Source organism: Tenrec ecaudatus, chromosome 6 (assembly GCF_050624435.1).
Source record: "Tenrec ecaudatus isolate mTenEca1 chromosome 6, mTenEca1.hap1, whole genome shotgun sequence".
Taxonomy (NCBI): domain Eukaryota; kingdom Metazoa; phylum Chordata; class Mammalia; order Afrosoricida; family Tenrecidae; genus Tenrec; species Tenrec ecaudatus.
Genome location: NC_134535.1, coordinates 97,286,039 through 97,303,730, shown reverse-complemented (window position 1 = coordinate 97,303,730; position 17,692 = coordinate 97,286,039). Strand labels below are relative to the sequence as shown.

At 39.9% G+C, this 17,692-nt stretch overlaps 1 pseudogene; it reads left to right on the top strand.

The window, feature by feature from the left end:
• The window catches only part of LOC142451550 (chromatin target of PRMT1 protein pseudogene), a 157,075-nt pseudogene extending 139,892 nt beyond the window's left edge, over positions 1-17,183 (top strand).
• The last annotated feature ends 509 nt before the right edge of the window (positions 17,184-17,692 follow it).

Genomic DNA, 17,692 nt, shown 5'->3' with positions numbered 1-17,692 from the left:
GGATAAAAGGGCCATAATAATTGACTATATTTCAAGAGTCTTCTTTTTCACTGACTCTCTACAAAATCATGATGTCCTTTGCAAGTGACTTGTCCCTCCTAAACACATGTCCAAAGCAGATAGACAAAGTCTTACCAGTCTCACATATAAAGAGCATTCTGGCTGTACTTCTTCTAAGACAGATTTATTTGTTCTTCTATCAGTCCACAATATTTTCAATATTCTTCACCAACACCATCAATATGTCAATTCTTCAGTAGTCCTTATTCATTATCCAACTTCACACATATATGAGAAAATTAAAAATACCATGGGTTGGTTCAGGTGCCCCTCAGCCTTCAAGTGACATCCTTATTATTCAACACTTTAAAGAGGTCACGTGCAATCATAGCAACAAGTCATTTGATCTTTGGATTGTTGCTTCTATGAGCATCGACTGTGGTGAAACCTCGACAAGTTGACACTTTTTCCCATTTATCATGATGTGTTTTTCTTATTAGCCCAAGTGTGAGGATTTTTGTTTTGTTTACATTAAATTACAATCAATATTGAAGGCTACCGTCTTTGATTTTTATCAGCAAGTGTGTGATTTAAAATCAGGAAAGGTATGTGTCAAGGATATATCTTTCACTATATTATTTAATCTGTATGTTGATTAAATAGTCAGAGGAGGTGGGCTCTATGAAGCAGAACACAGCAGCAGGATTAGAGGAAAGCTCATTAACAGACCTCACTATGTAGGTAAGAGAACCTTGCTGTTTCTAAAAGTAGAAAAACACTTAGAGAAATATTCTTTTTTTTCTTAAGTCTATAAATTGATTAAGGTCCTTTTACATTATGATAGGTATTCTACTTTGTTTGGCCTACTGATTTAATACCATTAAGTTATGTCACAAGAGCATCTAGATTAATTTTTAACCAAATGACCCCATAGACTACCCAAGTTGACCCATAAAAGCAACAATCACTGAGTATTTGATATGTATTTTATGTTAACATTTTCTCTATATTTATATAGATCTGTTTCCCCAACATACTTCTCTCTTAAATTGGAACTGACTAGGACTTCCATATAAAAAGATTGATCTTGTCAAACGATGGTATTCCTGTTTTTATTCACTGGAGCAGAACAGACAGGTAGTAGAAGATATTCCTCTTTCTGCCTCTTGCTGACATAGGAAGACTTTGCTGTGGTAATTTACTTTATTATAAAACCATGCGCTTATTCATTTCTTTTATATTTGCTCCCCTTTCTCTTTGTGGCATTCACTATTACCTTGGGATTCCCTCTTCTGTGCTCTATCGCTTTCTCAGGATACACTACATCTAAATAGGAAGAAAACGCAACATTTCTTCTTTGACAGAGTATCCAGTTTCATTGCTTTACATTTTCATCTTTTTTCTTGTTATTTTCTCGATAATTTTTTTTACATACAACTCCTATATTCTCTTTGGGCAAAAGAGTTGCAACTCAATGTGTGTATATGTATGTGTAAGTACTTGGAGAGAGGCGAGAGAAAGAAGAGCCTTTAATTGTGTGTGTGTGTCCTAAATCAATTTTTCTAATTATGAGGATATGAATTCTTCCCTTAATATAGGTATGCTTACTTTCATATTAAGAAAAAGGTTAAAATTTTACCCCCAAAATGGAATACACATGTTCTTAAGAGCATATTGTATGTCATTGCAAGTAATCTTGTTGTTAAAAGCCTTCTGTCAGTTAAATGCATAGTGAATCCATGAATAAGAGAATACAATGCTTCCTATATCATCCTCACAGTCATTCCTATGCTTTAACATCCGTTGCAACCCTGAGATCGACTGAGATCTCAAGGGTCTGTCTCTTTGGTGATGACCCTCTGGAGTGCTGGGGGTTAGGCATTGGGCAGCTAACCTCTAAGCTCGCTGCTGCAGTCCACTCGCCATTCCACCTGAGAAAGACGACACTGTCTGCTCTCATCAGGATTTACGATCTTGGAAAGCCTAAACAAGGCCATTATGAATTGTACTTGATTATTGCTCATGTGAGACATGTCCATGAATCAAGAGGTGGTAATACCAAAGGAACAAAGGACTACTGAGTGGTTTAAATCAGGGAAGGTGTGTCTCAGGATTGCATCCTCTCACCATATTTATTCAATCTGTATGCTGAGCAAATAATTGGAGAACCTGGTTTAGAAGAAGAATGTGAACTCAAGGTTAGAAGAAGGTTTATTAACAGTGTGTGATATACAAATGACACACTTGTTTGCTGAAAGAGAGGAGGACTTGAAGCACTTGCTGATGAAGATAAAGGGTTGAAGCCTTTAGTGGATTACAACTCTATGTAAAAAAAACAAAAGTCCTCCTACCCAGACCAGTAGGTAACATCCTGATAAGTGGAGAAAAGATAGATGTTGTCAAGGATTTCATCTTCCTGGCATCCACAATCAATTCACATAGAAGCGGCAGTCAAACCATCAAATCGCACATTGTGTTTGGTAAATCTGCTGCACAAGACTTCTTTAAACTGCTGAAAGGCAAGGCAGTTACTTTGAGGACTATGGTACACCTGACCCAAGCCATGGTGTTTCATTTATTTGAAAGTTGGATACTGGATATTGAAGACTGAAGAAGAATCGATGCATTTGAATTACAGTGCTGGCAAAGAATGTTGAAAACACTGTAGACTACCAAAAGAACAAGCCAACCTATCTTAGAAGAAGTGGCAAGACTTCATCTCACATATGTTGGACATGTTATCAGGAGAGAACAGTCCCTGGGAAAAGGCAGGAACAATGAGGAAGACTTTCGATAAGATGGATTGATTCAGTAGCTGCAAAAATAGGCTCAAACATAAGAACAATGTTAACAATTGGACTGGAACAGACAGTCTTTCATCCTATTGATAAGGTTCTCTAGTGAAACAAAACCAGGACATTAATAATTTATCTATATATTTATATAGATAGATAACATAAGAAATAAACAACTAAGCTATAAAGCAGTACAAATGACTCAGTGCAGCTCACTTCTAGGAGACAGCTAGTCCACTGGCAGGCCTTCAAGTCTTCAGAGCAATCCAGGTTATCCAGTCACAGGCAGCAAACAGCAAGGCAGGTCACCAACAGTCAGCTAGATGGCAGGGTCCAGCAGTCCCCAGCTCAAGAGATGTACATTCCAGTAGCGCGGCGAAGCACATCTTGAAGGAACCTCAAATTACAGCAACACAGTCCACAGGTTAGGCATCCCACAGTTTGTGTAGCTTGCAAATGGAGGCACAAAACAAGCAAAGCAGCCGCACACTGGTCTAATGATCAAAGAACAAGATAAGAGGTGAGGCTAACCAAGCCATTTATCTCCCCACTGTCCAACTATCCTCACATGTGTTCATTGGTCATGTTGGCACAATAAACCTACCTATCACAATCCACCCCTTGCCAAATTGGCACCTGTACACAATTCCTTAGCCATATATAATTTCCAGACACTAATGAAATCATACTTATACTTAATATTAAGCATCTATCATACATATAAATGAAAACACACTAGTCAAATTGTATCTGATATATTATACATGAACAAAGAAAAGATATTCAATAAGCACATATAAAGAAAATAAACTAACAATAACAAACCTTACTTTTGCAATTGATCACATGGTCGTAACTGATAGGTAGAACTACCTTCTTCTACTACTCATTCTGTATTACTTTTGCCCTCGGCAAGCACCTCAGCTGGCTGTGGTTTGTTTGCCTGGTGGAGTGACCCAGACCTTCATTCCCGAGGGATCTGGGTCATTTGACATCCTGTCAGAATTGGGTTGCTATAACTTACTATTCACTTTAATCACAGGGCATGGTAGCACTAAGAGTTAGACATATTCTTGTTTACCTTCATTATGTAGCACCAGTCAAATTTCTCCTTGGTAATCAGGATCAATCACACCAGTTAGTACAGTGACACCCTTTCTGACCTGTTGATCCAAAGGCATGAGAAGCCCAAAGTGGCCAGGGGGCATTCTCAGCTGCCAGTTCAGTGGAATCCGTGCTGTGTTTCCAGGTGGGAAAGTTCCTTTCTTCAGGAACAGGACCTCCAGGCCTGAGGAGCACAGGGTTGCTGGGACAGGAAGCAAAAATGCTGCAAGTGGATCACTAGGAGTAATAGTGAGTGGTGCCACTCCAGCTTCCACCCCTTGGTTCCTGGACCCATGAATTCTGGCTTTTGGAGACACAGCACCATATATTGGCCGCTGGTTTAGAGCATATACAGCTACCTGGAGAACATTGCCCCAGCCCCACAAGGTGTTGCCACCTAGTTGGCACCATAATTGTGTCTTTAGGAGGCCATTCCATCGTTCTATTAAGCCAGCTGCTTCAGGATGATGAGAAGCATTATAAGACCAGTGGATTCCATGGGCATGGGCCCATTGCCGCACTGCATTTTCTGTGTAGTGAGTTCCTTGATCTGAAGCAATGCTATGTGGGATGCCATGGGACCAACTGAATAGCACCTAACAGCAATATACTCAATGGACCTAAGTTGTGTGTGTTTTTTGTTGTTGTTGTTGCTGTTTCTATTTTCCCAAGAATGATTTCTTTCTCCAGGGCTTCATTCCTTCTAATTGCATGTCCCAAAATACATAAGACCATCTCATCATCCTCATTTATAAAGAATTTTTTGGTTGAATTTCTTCCAAGAGTGAATTGTGTGTTTTTTAGTCAGTCCATGGTATATTTAATATTTCTCACCAACACCACAATTCAAAATAATGAAACCCTGCACAGTCCTGAGCCATTTTCATAATTGCTTCTATGCCTGAGCCCATTGATGCACCACTGTATCAATCCATCCATGGTGTCCTTCTCCAAGGACAGGTCTCTCCTAACAGTATGTCCCAAACATGTAAGACAAAGTCTTGCCATCCTTGCCCCTGAGGAACACTCTGGCCTTACGTATTCCAACACAGACTGGTTTGTCATTTTAGCAGTCCATTGTAAATGCATGAATTCAAATTCATGAATTCTTCAGTCTTCCATGTTCAATGTCCAACCTCCACATACATATGATCCAATAGCAGATAACTTAGCTTGAGTCAGCTGCACTTTTGTCTTCAAAGTAATATCTTTGCTTTTCAATACCGTAAGGAGTTCTTGTGCAGCACATTTACCTAGTGCAATGCATCTTTGGATCTCTTGACTGCTGCCTCCATTAGCATTGATTATGCAGCCAAATACGATAAAATCCTTACAAAACACAATGTTTTTCTGCCTTTATCATAATTGTATCTATTGGGTTGGTTGTGAGGATTTCGGTCTTCCTTACATTGAACTGTAGTCCTTACTGAAGGTTACAATCCTTGATCTTCATCAGCAAGGGCTTCAAGTCCTCCTCACTTTCAACAAACAAAGTTGCGTCGTCTGCATATCACAGGTTGATAATAAGCCTTCCTCCTATCCTGATGCCACACTCTTCTTCATATAAGGCAGCTTCTCTGATGATTTGCTCAGCACATAGATTGAATAAGTATGGTGAGAAGATACAAACCTGATTGTAAGCGATGCAGTAGTCCCTTCTGTTCGCACAACTGCCTCTTGATCCACGTACAGGTTCCGCATGAGCACAGTGAGGTGTTCCAGAATTCCCATTCTTCTCAAGGTGATCCACAGTTTATTACGGTCCACACAGTCAAATACCTTTGCATAGTAAATAAAACGCTACTAAAAATCTTTCTAGGATTCTCTGCTTTCAACCATGTTTCATCTGACATCAGCAATGATATCCCTTGTCCCATCTCCTCTTCTGAATCCAGCCTGAACATCTGGCGGTTTCCTGTCAATGTACTGCTGCAACCATTGTTGGATGATTTTCAGAAAAAATGTACTTGCCTGTGATAACGATATCATTCTATAGTTTGAGCATTCTGTCACCTTTCTTTAGAATGGGCACAAATATGGCTTCCAAATTTCCTGGCATGGACGAGTGAGTGCTTCCAATGTTTCTTCAGCTTTCTGACACACTTCAATGGGTCTTCTGTCAATTTGCTCTTTTATTTCTCTGCTGTCTTTTAAATGACCCCTCTTTGTTCTTGTATGATGTCTTTGATACAATCTCATAAATCATGTGGTCTTTAGTCTTTAGTGTTCAATGCATTAAATATATTCTTGAGATGGTTTCTAAATCCATATGACATATTCTTAAGGTAATATTCTGGCTCATGTGGAGTTTTAATTTTTTTCATGAACATTCACATAAATAATTGATATTTTGTTCCAAAGTGTGGCCCTCAGGTTGTTCTGAGTGATGATATTGACCTTCTCCATCAACTCTTTTCATAGATTTAGTTCATGTTATTCCTGTGTGGTGTATCTGGTGGTGAGGTCCATGTGCACAGTTGTTATTTAGGGAGTTGAAAAGATACTTGAATTGAGTAAGTCACTGATTTTGCAAAGTTCTGTCATGAAATCTCTGGCATCCTTTATATGTCCACGGCCATAGTTTCTGTCTATTGAAAGAGGTGACATGTCAGCTGACCAGACAAAAATAAAAAAATTATGAGAGACTATTATGAACACCTACTAAATCTTCCTGTTCATGTTCAATGTTTACATCAGTGATTATTCATGCATCTTGATTACATACATGCTTGATCGATTTCAGATAGCAGAAGTTGGTAAACATCTTTCATTTCTTTATCTTCAGCCTTAGTAGTTGGTTTGTAAATTTGAATAAGAGTTGTATTAACTGGTCTTCTTTGTACTTCTGGATATATCTTGAAATGCTCTAGCAAACAATGAATGCGACCTTATTCGTCTTTAACTTGTCATTCTTGAAAGAGTAGAATATAGGATTGTCTGATTTGTACGTACAATCTTCGGATATAAATAGACCAGCTTGAAAAATAGGAAAGAGGCGCGGAAGATAACGACCCTCATTCACTGCCATTGAGCCAATTTCCTGAAGGTTCCTGTGACTGAAACATTTAATGGTAGTAGAGCGCCTCATCATTTTATCTCCAACAGGCTGCTGGTTTCAAACTGCTGACTTCGCAGCTATCAGCCCAACATGTAATCACTATGCCACCAGGGCCGCAGTAGCCACCCTCAGTTTCCTCTCCTAACATGACCCGTGTAGAGCTTAAGCTCTCTAGCCTTAGTTCACCAAGACAAAAAGGGAAGAATAACATATCTTCTGTCCAACAAAAGAGATTGCTCTCATTATTAAACATATAGATATGTATAAGATGATTTTTAAAGGGCTGTATATATTTATTCATTTTTCTTAGGTCTTCATTTAGTTTATTTTCTTGGATTATTTGTTCAGTAAACAAATTGAATAAGGATGGTGAAAGGATACCACCCTGATTCACACCTTTCTTGACTTTGAATCATGTGGCCTCCCTTTGTGTGTTTCATTGACTGCCTCTGGGTGTATGTACCATTTTAAGTGTGCTGGAATTTCCATTCTTTACAAGGTTATCCATAGTTTGTTATGATGCACACAGTTGAATGCCTTTTCACAGTTAATGAAACACAAATAAAGCTTTTCTGGAATTCTCTTACAATACAATGTAAAGCATGCCTTTTCATAATTAAATTCTATATGTATTCATAACCAGGACTAGGAATTTACTAATTCCCATTGTGCCTCTGTAGCACCTTCACCCTGAAAGCCAGTTAAATCTGCTGCTATTTCTCTCAGACTTGGCTTCCACAATACTTTTCTTAGGTAGTATTTCCCTAGGAAAGATTTCTATCTCCGGAACTAGCTCCCCACATTATTTTGACAAAATTCAGTCATTTGTCTGATTGTGTGAGAAGGTTCACAAATTCAGACCCAGATAAAAAGAACTGAGAATGGTTTTTATATTCTCATATATCTTGGAAGTCAAGAACATGAGCCTTCCAAAATAATAAAACTGATAGCATTAATTTTTACCAGTTGGAAAATTCAATCACCAGTCAAAACAAAAACATGGAACTTTTCTTGTAAATTAAAGATGGGATTCTAATAGTTTTTGAATTGTTTATATACTCTAAAAATTAAAGGCAGAGTTCAAGGGTTGATGATGCTTATAAACAATACATTTGCAAATATGTATCCTGTTATTGTTGTTGTTAGGTTGCATTGTGTCGCTTCTCACTCTTAGAAACGTGTAAACAACAGAACAGAGAACTGTCCAGTGTTGTCCCCGCCCCCCTTGCAGATTGTGTCCTGTCTGAGCGCGTTGTTATGCACTGGGTCAGCCTGTCTTATCCCGGAACTCTCCCTTCTGTGCTACCATCTACTTTACCAAGCACGAGGTCCTTGTCCCTGACCAGTCTTCCCTGACATCACGTCCAAAGCATGCGAAAGGAAATCTCACCATCTTCCATTCTAGGGCTCATTCTGGCTGCAGTTCTTCCCAAAAAAAAAAATTGCTTGTTCCCCTGGAAATCCATGATATTTCAAATACTTCCTCAGCACCATAATTCAAGTGTATTAATTATTCTGCAGTAATTCACATTCATTGTCCAACTTTCACAAGCATAGGAAGCAATTGAAAATCCCGTACTTAGGCCAGGAGTACCCTTCTCCTCAAAGTTACATCCTTGCTCTTGTGTTCAAGAGCAGACAGATCTTGTGCAGTAGATTTGCCCAATATAATATGCAGATATTCTTTCAAAATGGGTTTTAAAGCTGTCTGTATGGTATTATCATTTATTTAGTTACATATTTAATTTTTCACTAGATTTTTAATACTTTATATTTATTCTTACACTATAATCCTAATCCTTTTGAAACATCATTTTATTGGGAGCTTGTACAGCTTTTATCACAATCCATACATCCATCCATTGTGTCAAGCGCATTTGTACATTTGTTATCATCATCATTTGTAATCCTAATCTTTTATGTACTGTGACATTGGCCACTTACTCTATCGTATACTTTCAAAGAAGTTGCCCCATTTGTTTTAGGAGAGTTTGGGGGGCCTAGATAATTGGAGAATAAGCGGTTGTAGGTATCATTGGGTGATGTAAACAGCTCATGTGATTTCTTGCTCACAGAAGGTTGGAGAATGAGTCCACTCTATGTAGCTCAGTTCTGCTCAGACATACATGGAATTACCATGAGTTAGAACTGACTCCATGACATCTGATACAAGGATAGAATAGAATGGAAACGTCGGATGTGAGCTCAAACCCAGAAACAAAGTGGGAGAAGTTTCAAATAGCTTTAGAGTCAGAGTCGCTTTAGACATGGAACTCAAAACAGCCTGCTGATTACTCGGACAATTCTTTTTCTCTTTTTTTTGCCTTTTTCATTAATTGCACAAAATGTTCTAATTGCTAGAACCAACTTTAAAATTAAAGGTCAGGTCTTGAGGTGCAATTCCTATGATTTTAACAAGTCTGACTTCTTGGATTCAGTGCCCTCATCTATGAATCAAAGGTTTTAATGTCGCATATAGAATTTTTGCACATAAATAGAGTAGAGAAAACTCCTTGCAATTATTATGCCTGGGAATGGTAAGTACTTAATAAATGATACCTATTAGTACCTTTTTAGATAAGAGATATGACCACCTTTGAGAGCAGCTAAATCTTTAGCTCGGTACTGGGGGAGGGAAAGAGAACTTATCACAGAGTGAACAAGGGACCATCGATTGCTAAACAAGACAGGTAACTCCTTTGGTCCCCTTTGCCAAAGAGAAAATACTATTACGCTTTAAGATAGAAATTTATCCATTCAGATATTATCTGGGATGAATTCTGTACTTACAAAGCCTGAAATTAACAAAGAACCAATATCTGCATCAGTTTGTCAATCTGTGGGGTACATTGATATCTGAACTTGATTATTTGCTCTGTTTTATATTTCGATGAGCAGCGAAAGTCATTGGGTATAACATCTCTATCTTTGCAACAAAATATTTAGGTAATGTACTGGGTTAGATTGAGCAGCAGGAATAAACTTGCCTTTGTAATCTTCAAATATTTAATTCAAAAGCCTGTTTTGTACTTTCTTTTTTGTTTCAACTTTGTATATCTTCATTCTTGCCAATGGATTTTGTCCATATTTCAACAAGTTGACATCTACAGTAAAAATTACTGGTAGCAAAGTTTAGCAGTGTGATGTGTTTCGATAGCAATGATTAAGAGGATGAATGGTCAGTTTGTGATTTTGCATTTTATGCGTTACTAACTTTTGAATTGAACTTTTTAATTCAATTTAAAAACATAACATATGCTTCCTCAAACAAATTCAGAAATAATTAACTTATGGTCCTGCAATCTCTCCACTGGGTATGTACCCTAAAGAAATAATGCATAGGACCACAAACAGACATATGCACACACATTTATATCAGCAGGTTCCATAATTACAAAAACATGGAAACAACCAAAAAGCTTCTGTGATAGAGGAATAAATAGACAAACTCTGGTACATTTGCACAATGGAATATCATGCATCAATTAAAACCAGTGTGAACATCCTTAAACCCTGCAAGTAATCAACACAATTAGAGGATGTTTTACTTAGCAAAACTAGTCAATCTGATGAAGAGTAATATTCAATGACACAAAAATAAAATGAAGAAAAATAAAAATGGTTTTCACACCAAAAGATAAAACTTTGAAGGTTATGAGGAGGCCTAATGTGGGAACCAGGCCAGGAAAAGTGAGAGGAAATTGTAGAGAGCGGAAGGAAGAATGAGAGGGGACCAGGGGTTAACAGAACACCATTAGTGATTTAATTTGTTGAGCCCGGCTGTGCAATTACATCAAATATGCTTCTTTAGAAACTAAATTTTTTTTAAATTTTAATTGGAATGAAGGCTCATAGCCTTAAAAAAAACCCTCCAGATTCTCTACCCCTGGATTTAAATATTGGTCTGAATGTCTACTAAAAGAAGCAAAAGTAAAACTGAGTGGACTTAGAATTTTTAATGACATACAAGTTCATTTCCAACATAAGAAAGAAACTACATGTATAAAACCCTGGTAGTTAGTGACCCCAGGGTCAGTAGCAACTGCTTTTAAACTATGCCTCTAAAAAGATGTTCTTTACAATGATAGAAATAAGTAGTGTAGTCATGTTAAAAATGTGAAATTAATAAGTCTGCTTGCATTCATGTACTTGGGATGTATGAATATCAATTTATATGCCTTGTGTCGTTTTTGATTGATTTGTTCTGAGCTGCTGTTTCCACACTCAATTCTCTCGCTCAGCTCTGTTACCTTTTTGACCACCATGGCCAGTCAATCAACACAATTTTATTTACAAAGGGAAATCTTCAGCATAATTTGCGATGCTCAATAATCTGCCATATTAACTCCATTCTTCTCTAGGATGCGTCCTTACAATTGACTTGGGAAAACCCCACTGTGCTTAGGGCTTCAGTAAATTGCTGTAGTTAATTTACCAGAAACCTGCAGGAAAAGAAAAAAACTACAGGAAAAATCTAGTGCCTCTCAGTTTGATATCAACTTGTTTTTCTAAATCTCTCTATTCGAATGCCCGTTGCTTTTAGTCATTAAAGAAATTAAGGGAGGGGTGGTGAGGCAATAGCTACCATTCGATTTTTAAAAATGAGCCCAGCTTCCCAGGGCTTTAAAATGTCTTAGCTATATTAAGATCAATCAGTTTGAATAAACAAATCATCAGTAATCTTTTTCATCTTGGGATGAATTAATTTGTATTTTCATTTGTGCTTCTTGCAACAGCGTATTCTTTTTGAGGTAGAATTCCCTGTGTGAAATGCGCCGATGCTGGTGTGTCCTTTAGAATCACCTCTGGCCTGAACTCTGCTCTGTGTTCTGCTGGTTTCAGGGTACACTGCGCAGGGGCTCTGACTGTTAGTGTAAATATATACCTTGGTTTATTCAGATTTAAAAGCACCCATGATCTACTACAGCCTGAGAGAATGGTGTATGCTTTTCATTTAATTTCACCACAAGTGGAAGAAATCCCTTTTAAATGTATGCCGTGAAAATTGCTAAAGGAAAGGAAATAATTACAACTAGGTGCACACCTGTATTTTCAGAACTCTTATCCCTTCCCATTGTTTATAATTCCCCCATGGAACTGTTGACTGAGAATTGAGAATGTAATGTATACACAATGTTGACTTATTGACAGTCAATTCTAAAGTTGTTAATAGAAAATATGCCTACAAAATATTTTTAAAATCTTAATGAAAGGAACCAAGAAAAGTATATTTTTTCATATGGAAAGATATGGCAGACAACGGTGCAGAATAAGGCTACCTAGATCCAAATTTTGGATCTGCCAACTACTAATGGTGAATAGATTATACTTAACATTGGTTTTATACAGAGCAAACATTTGCTCATGCTAATTATACCTCAGACTGCATTCCTATCGAAACACATTTGCCTTCTATATAGCCATACTTCTCTGTGAAAACAGAAAATATCATGCCATGCTTGTGTACTGGTACGAGAGGGTATTAGATCTGCAGAGTACCAAGAAGAGGCTCTCTTGCCAAAAATAACTTCCCAGCTGCTTTGCTACAGAATCTAAGATTCCCACTTACAGAGTCCTTTCCTTGACATATCTAATCTATTAGAGTTGTTCATTAAAATGCAAATGTCTCTTGAGATGCCATATGTTAAGCATATATTAATTGATTATAAGTGAAAGTGCTGACTGGCACCATGATACACCCTGCAGATATGAGAAATAGAAGGGATAAGTTTGGTGAGGGAAGAATTGGCAAAAGATGGCTAAATTTTTCTCCAAATAGAAGTCTCTAGGTGCTCCAATAAAGGTATCAATAAGGATTATTTACTTATAGCAATACAGAGCAGAAACATGAGGGTGAACAAAACTTTTTTCAGTAAGAAGAAAGAGTATTGGAAAGAAAAAGAAGCAATTAAATAAAATGGAAAATCATAACTAAGGTACACTAACTTGTAGAAACAAAAAGGTGTTTCTATCATTTGTGTAGTCTAAAATATAGATACAACGTACAAAGAGGTCTCTGGGGAGGCTAGAGGGGGGTCAAAAATATAGGAGACGCGGTCATCTGTTGGAGCAGCAAGGCCAAGGTCTGTGAGACTCATGAGTTGTAGTGGGCAGAAAACCAAAGCAAATCAACAAACCAAACAAAGCAAGTAAGAATTTCACATGAGTCCACCACCGTACGCCACGAGGAATAATGAAACGCTATGCATTGACTGACAGCTGACAATCTGACTAAACTCATCCCAAACTGCAGCCAGTTGTGCTGGTCCTCACCAGCACCCAAACCAAACCATCAGCAAACCAAACCTAAATGTCTATCTGTGTAAATGCTTAATTTACTTTGGACTCAAAATCTGGGTCATCCATCGGCTACTAAAGGTAGCCAATCTGTTCTCGACAAATCAGTTTAATGTGGCTTAAAATTTTCCCATGTTCACCAAATGAGACCATCCCCCAATGGCCTCTTGTTTCTTCTTATTTCCTGTTTATCCGCCTTAACAAAAGTTTTCCTCTTCTGTGCCTAGGAGGCTCTTCTAAATTTCAGACCAGACATTCCCCAGTTTATGAACTGAAGAATTGGACTTATGAACCCAAATAAAAATTGAATATTGTGGAAGTCTTGTTTTTAACACAACTGAATTGCTTTTCATGTGGACAAGTCAACAGCTCATTTATTTATTTGTGGCTAATAACCGTATTTAAGTAATCCTGATGGTGGGGTGGGTTACACATGGAACTGCTAAGTCTAAGGTCAGCCGTTGGCCCCCATGCATTGCTCTGCTGGAGCAAAATGAGGAGGTCTGTCTGTCCCAAGACCTTAAGTCACAGCAACTCCACGGAGCAGATGCAGTCTGTCCTATGGGGCTGATATGAGTCACAACTGACTCAATGGCACTGGTTTTAGAATAAATATGTCCACCTCTTCTCTGTCTGTCACATTATGCTGGTTTGAAAATCCTATATATGCTGTCCTGAAATCCTGATCATGTAAAGAAATTTAGATTACTCTGATAGGGGCTCCACGTGGGAACAAAGCTGGCCAACAACTCTAGGCAAGTGCTCTATAGTGAGTAAGGTCCTCCTTATTGAGGTCAACCCCACCTACAGCCCGAATGAGCTACCATGAGTTAGGTCAGGTAGCAGGATGAAAGATCTCGAGCGAACTACAAAAAGAACAATGGAGATGTACCTGCCCAGCTTAGAGAAGCATGAATAAATACATGATTATTGGGGGGGGGGATGGTTGGTTGGTTTTTGTTGTTTTGGGTTTTTTAGGGGGGAAACATTGGTGATCTGTTTATTGTTAATAGTATAAACTGTCACTGAATTTCAACTTATTAGTGCATTGGCTTTATGGTTTTATTTTCTTGTTTTCTTTTTAATCGTTCATTCCAGAATATGGGCTTAAAACATTATTTTTAAAGCTTTGCTGTTGTTAGTGTGTGCCTTTTTTAATAAGCAATTCAGTTTTATTCAGTTTCTCTTTAATTTTATTATTATTTTTATTAATAAATCTTTTTATTGGGGCTCATACAACTCTTATCACAATTCATACATACAACAATTGTGCAAAGCACCCTTATACATGCATTGCACTCATCTTTCTCAAAATTTACCTTCCACTGGGCTTCCTGGAATCAGCTCGGTTTCCCTTTTTGCCCCTCCCCCCCCACTCCCCTCTTCCCCCTGGTCCCTTAATAGTTTATAAATAATTATTATATCTTATCTTACACTCCCCGGCGTCTCCCCTCACCCACCTCCCCATTGCCCATCTCCCAGAGAGGAGGTTACACGTAGATCTCCAAGATCAGTTCTCCCCTTCTACACCCCCTTCCCTCCTGGTGTCGCCACTCCTACCGCGGGTGTTGAAGGGTTCGTCCGTCCTAGATTCCCTGTGTTTCCAGATCCCTACTGCACTGCTGTCCATCCTCTGGTTTAACCAGGTCTGCAAGGTAGAATTGGTGTCATGATAATTGGGAGGGGAGGAAGCGTTCAGGAACTAGAGGAAGGTTTTGAGTTTCATTGTTGCTACACTGAACCCTGAGTGACTCATCTCCTCCCCACTACCCCTCTGGAAGGGATGTCCAGCTGTCTACAGATGGGCATTGAGTCCCCATCACTCACTCCCCCTCATTCATGGTGATGTGATTCTCACCACCACCCCGCCTTTCTTGTTTGAGACCTGGTCTCCTCTGCCCTTCACAATCACCTTTGTTGGTGTGCTACTTCCATGTGGGCTTTGTTGCTTCTGGGCTAGATGGCCGCTTGTTTGCTTTCAAGCCTTTCAGTCTCCAGATGCTATATCTCTCAGTAGCCGGGCACCATCAGCCTTCTTCACCACACTTGCTTATGCACACTTTTGTCTTCAGCGATTATGTGAGGAAGGTGATCACACATGATTGGTTTTGTTCCTTGGTGTCTGCTACCTGGTCCATTCAACACCTTGTATTCGCTTAGGCTGTGTGCTTCTTCTCTGTGGGCATTGTTGCTTCTGAGCTAGATGGCCGCTTGTTTGCCTTCAAGCCTTTAAGACCCCAGATGCTATATCTTTTTGATAGCTGGGCACTATCAGCTTTCTTCACCACATTTGCTTACACACACGTCTGTCTTCAGTGATCATGTCGGGAAGGTGGGTATCCTGCAATGACCGTCTAGCAGGGCGAGGTGCTATTGTATGGGGGGAGTAGTGTGTGCTTTTAAATCGCTTCTAATGTACGTCAACTGCATGTGCCAGAACAGAACTATCCTATAGTTTGCAACACCTGGCTGCAATATGAGGCTTGTGTTAAGACAGTAAACTCTGCGGTGGTGCACCAGTGTGCTGACCTTAGCTTTAACTCTGAGTTACAGGGGTGCACGGTGTGAGCGTTGGGGTCCAGAGCAAAGTGACAGGATGAACTGGAGTTTGCACTATTCTGACTGCTGTGGAATGACTCGTGAAGGATCACGCAGAAAGCCCTAGAGATCGGGGAAGATGCTGTTTGTGTGGCAGGGATTCAGGATAGACTTGCTGCCTTAAACTGAGACACAGAGAAGCAAGTCATCAAATGATGTATACATTTTGAAAGTAAGCAAAACTTTTAAGGAATTTGACGTTAGGAAAGATAGGAAAAGGCTGTCAAGGTTAATTTAAGATATTTTTTTAAATTTTGGCAACAAAAGACAGCATTCACTTTTTTTTTTTTTCCTGATTGGGGCTGGGGCACTGTGGAGACATAAACCAAAGGAAGGGCAGGCCCTGTGAACACACCGGATCTACCAAAAACCCTCAAAAATTTAGCTTAGCTATCTCGATCACTTGCACAAATTAACAACCATCCACCAAGTTTGCCCAAGTCCCCAGCCCCCATTGTTAATTCAGGTTAGCCGGTCCCCGGCCCTGCTGCAACAGCCGTGGTGGCAGCCCCAGGTGGAGCACTGGCTTCTGTTTCCATCGATTCTGGAGATTTGAAGATGGCTGCACGGTCAGCTCTGAAAGCTGAGGACCATCACCAGCAAGTCTCTAAATGAGCGCATTAGTAATACTGCGAAGAGCAAACAGCTAACGCCACGAATCTTCGAGCTGCGATGCAGCAACAACAGCAGCTAGTGAGTCCCAGAATCAGAAGACTGGCCCAGCAGACGGAGACTAGAGACCTTCTGTGCAGGCAGCATTAAAACGCAAGCAGTGGAGCTTACAGCAGAGCCTGGGTAAGAGTAACACCCTGGCCCATTGGGGCCCTGGTCAGGGGAACAGTCGGAGGGTGAGACCAGCCCATAATCCAAAGAGGCTGGCCCAGGGGAGGACCACACCAGGAATGTGGCCTGAGAACTCTACTTAGGACCTGGATGTCCCTTCAAGGTCAAAATCTGTCCCGAGGTGGACAAACCGTAGGGACCCAACTGGACTTAAGAAGAGGTAGTGTTCAAGGTGGTGGAGATCCTAGGAGGGGGACTTGGGACATGGAGCTATGGGTTGTGGTAGAATCCATGGTAGAGGTCAGGGCCTAATAGGATGGGGGCAAGGGGGCTTTGGAGGCTGTGCCCATGGATGTGGACCGGGATGAGAAAGAGGTGCCCTTGCTCAACCTGTGCTGACCAAGGAGCAGCTGGACAACCTATATGTCAAAAACAAAAGGCCACGAGGATGCCAGGTTGGATGCCTACAGACAGACCCAGAAACCAAGGATGAGGCCCACCCACTCTCCCATTCCAGATTCTTATTGAGGTTGCACGACTGTAAATAATGTTGAGGGTACAAAGGAGAAGACCCCTGATCGGTGTTGGAAAGGCGAGTCACAGTAAGCTATGCGACTTACATGCCACCTGTTTGCATCGAGTGTGTTCCTTTTACTTTTGGATAGTGTGCTGCATAAAACCCATTTTCCTTTTACTCACTGTACACACACACACACACACACACACACACACGTTTTTTGCCTTATGGCTAGAGCTCCCTCTTCCCTCCTCCTCGGTCTCCTCTCACGTGTCATATATTCTGACATTCTAACATTTCCTTTGTTTCTCTCTGCACCCCTAAACAGAGGACCAGGAAAAGCCACTGGGAGGAGCTTTACAATCAGTGATCCTCCCTAATGTTCTGATAACAGAAATACAATCCTATGTCCTCTTTAATGGGATCTTAAACCCGTTTAGCTTATCTCTGGAGCCACCCTGCCTCTTTCACAGTTGAGCACGCCACCAGCTGCCCTTTGACAGGGGACCGCATCACACAGGCGAGAGAGCTCTGAGCTGG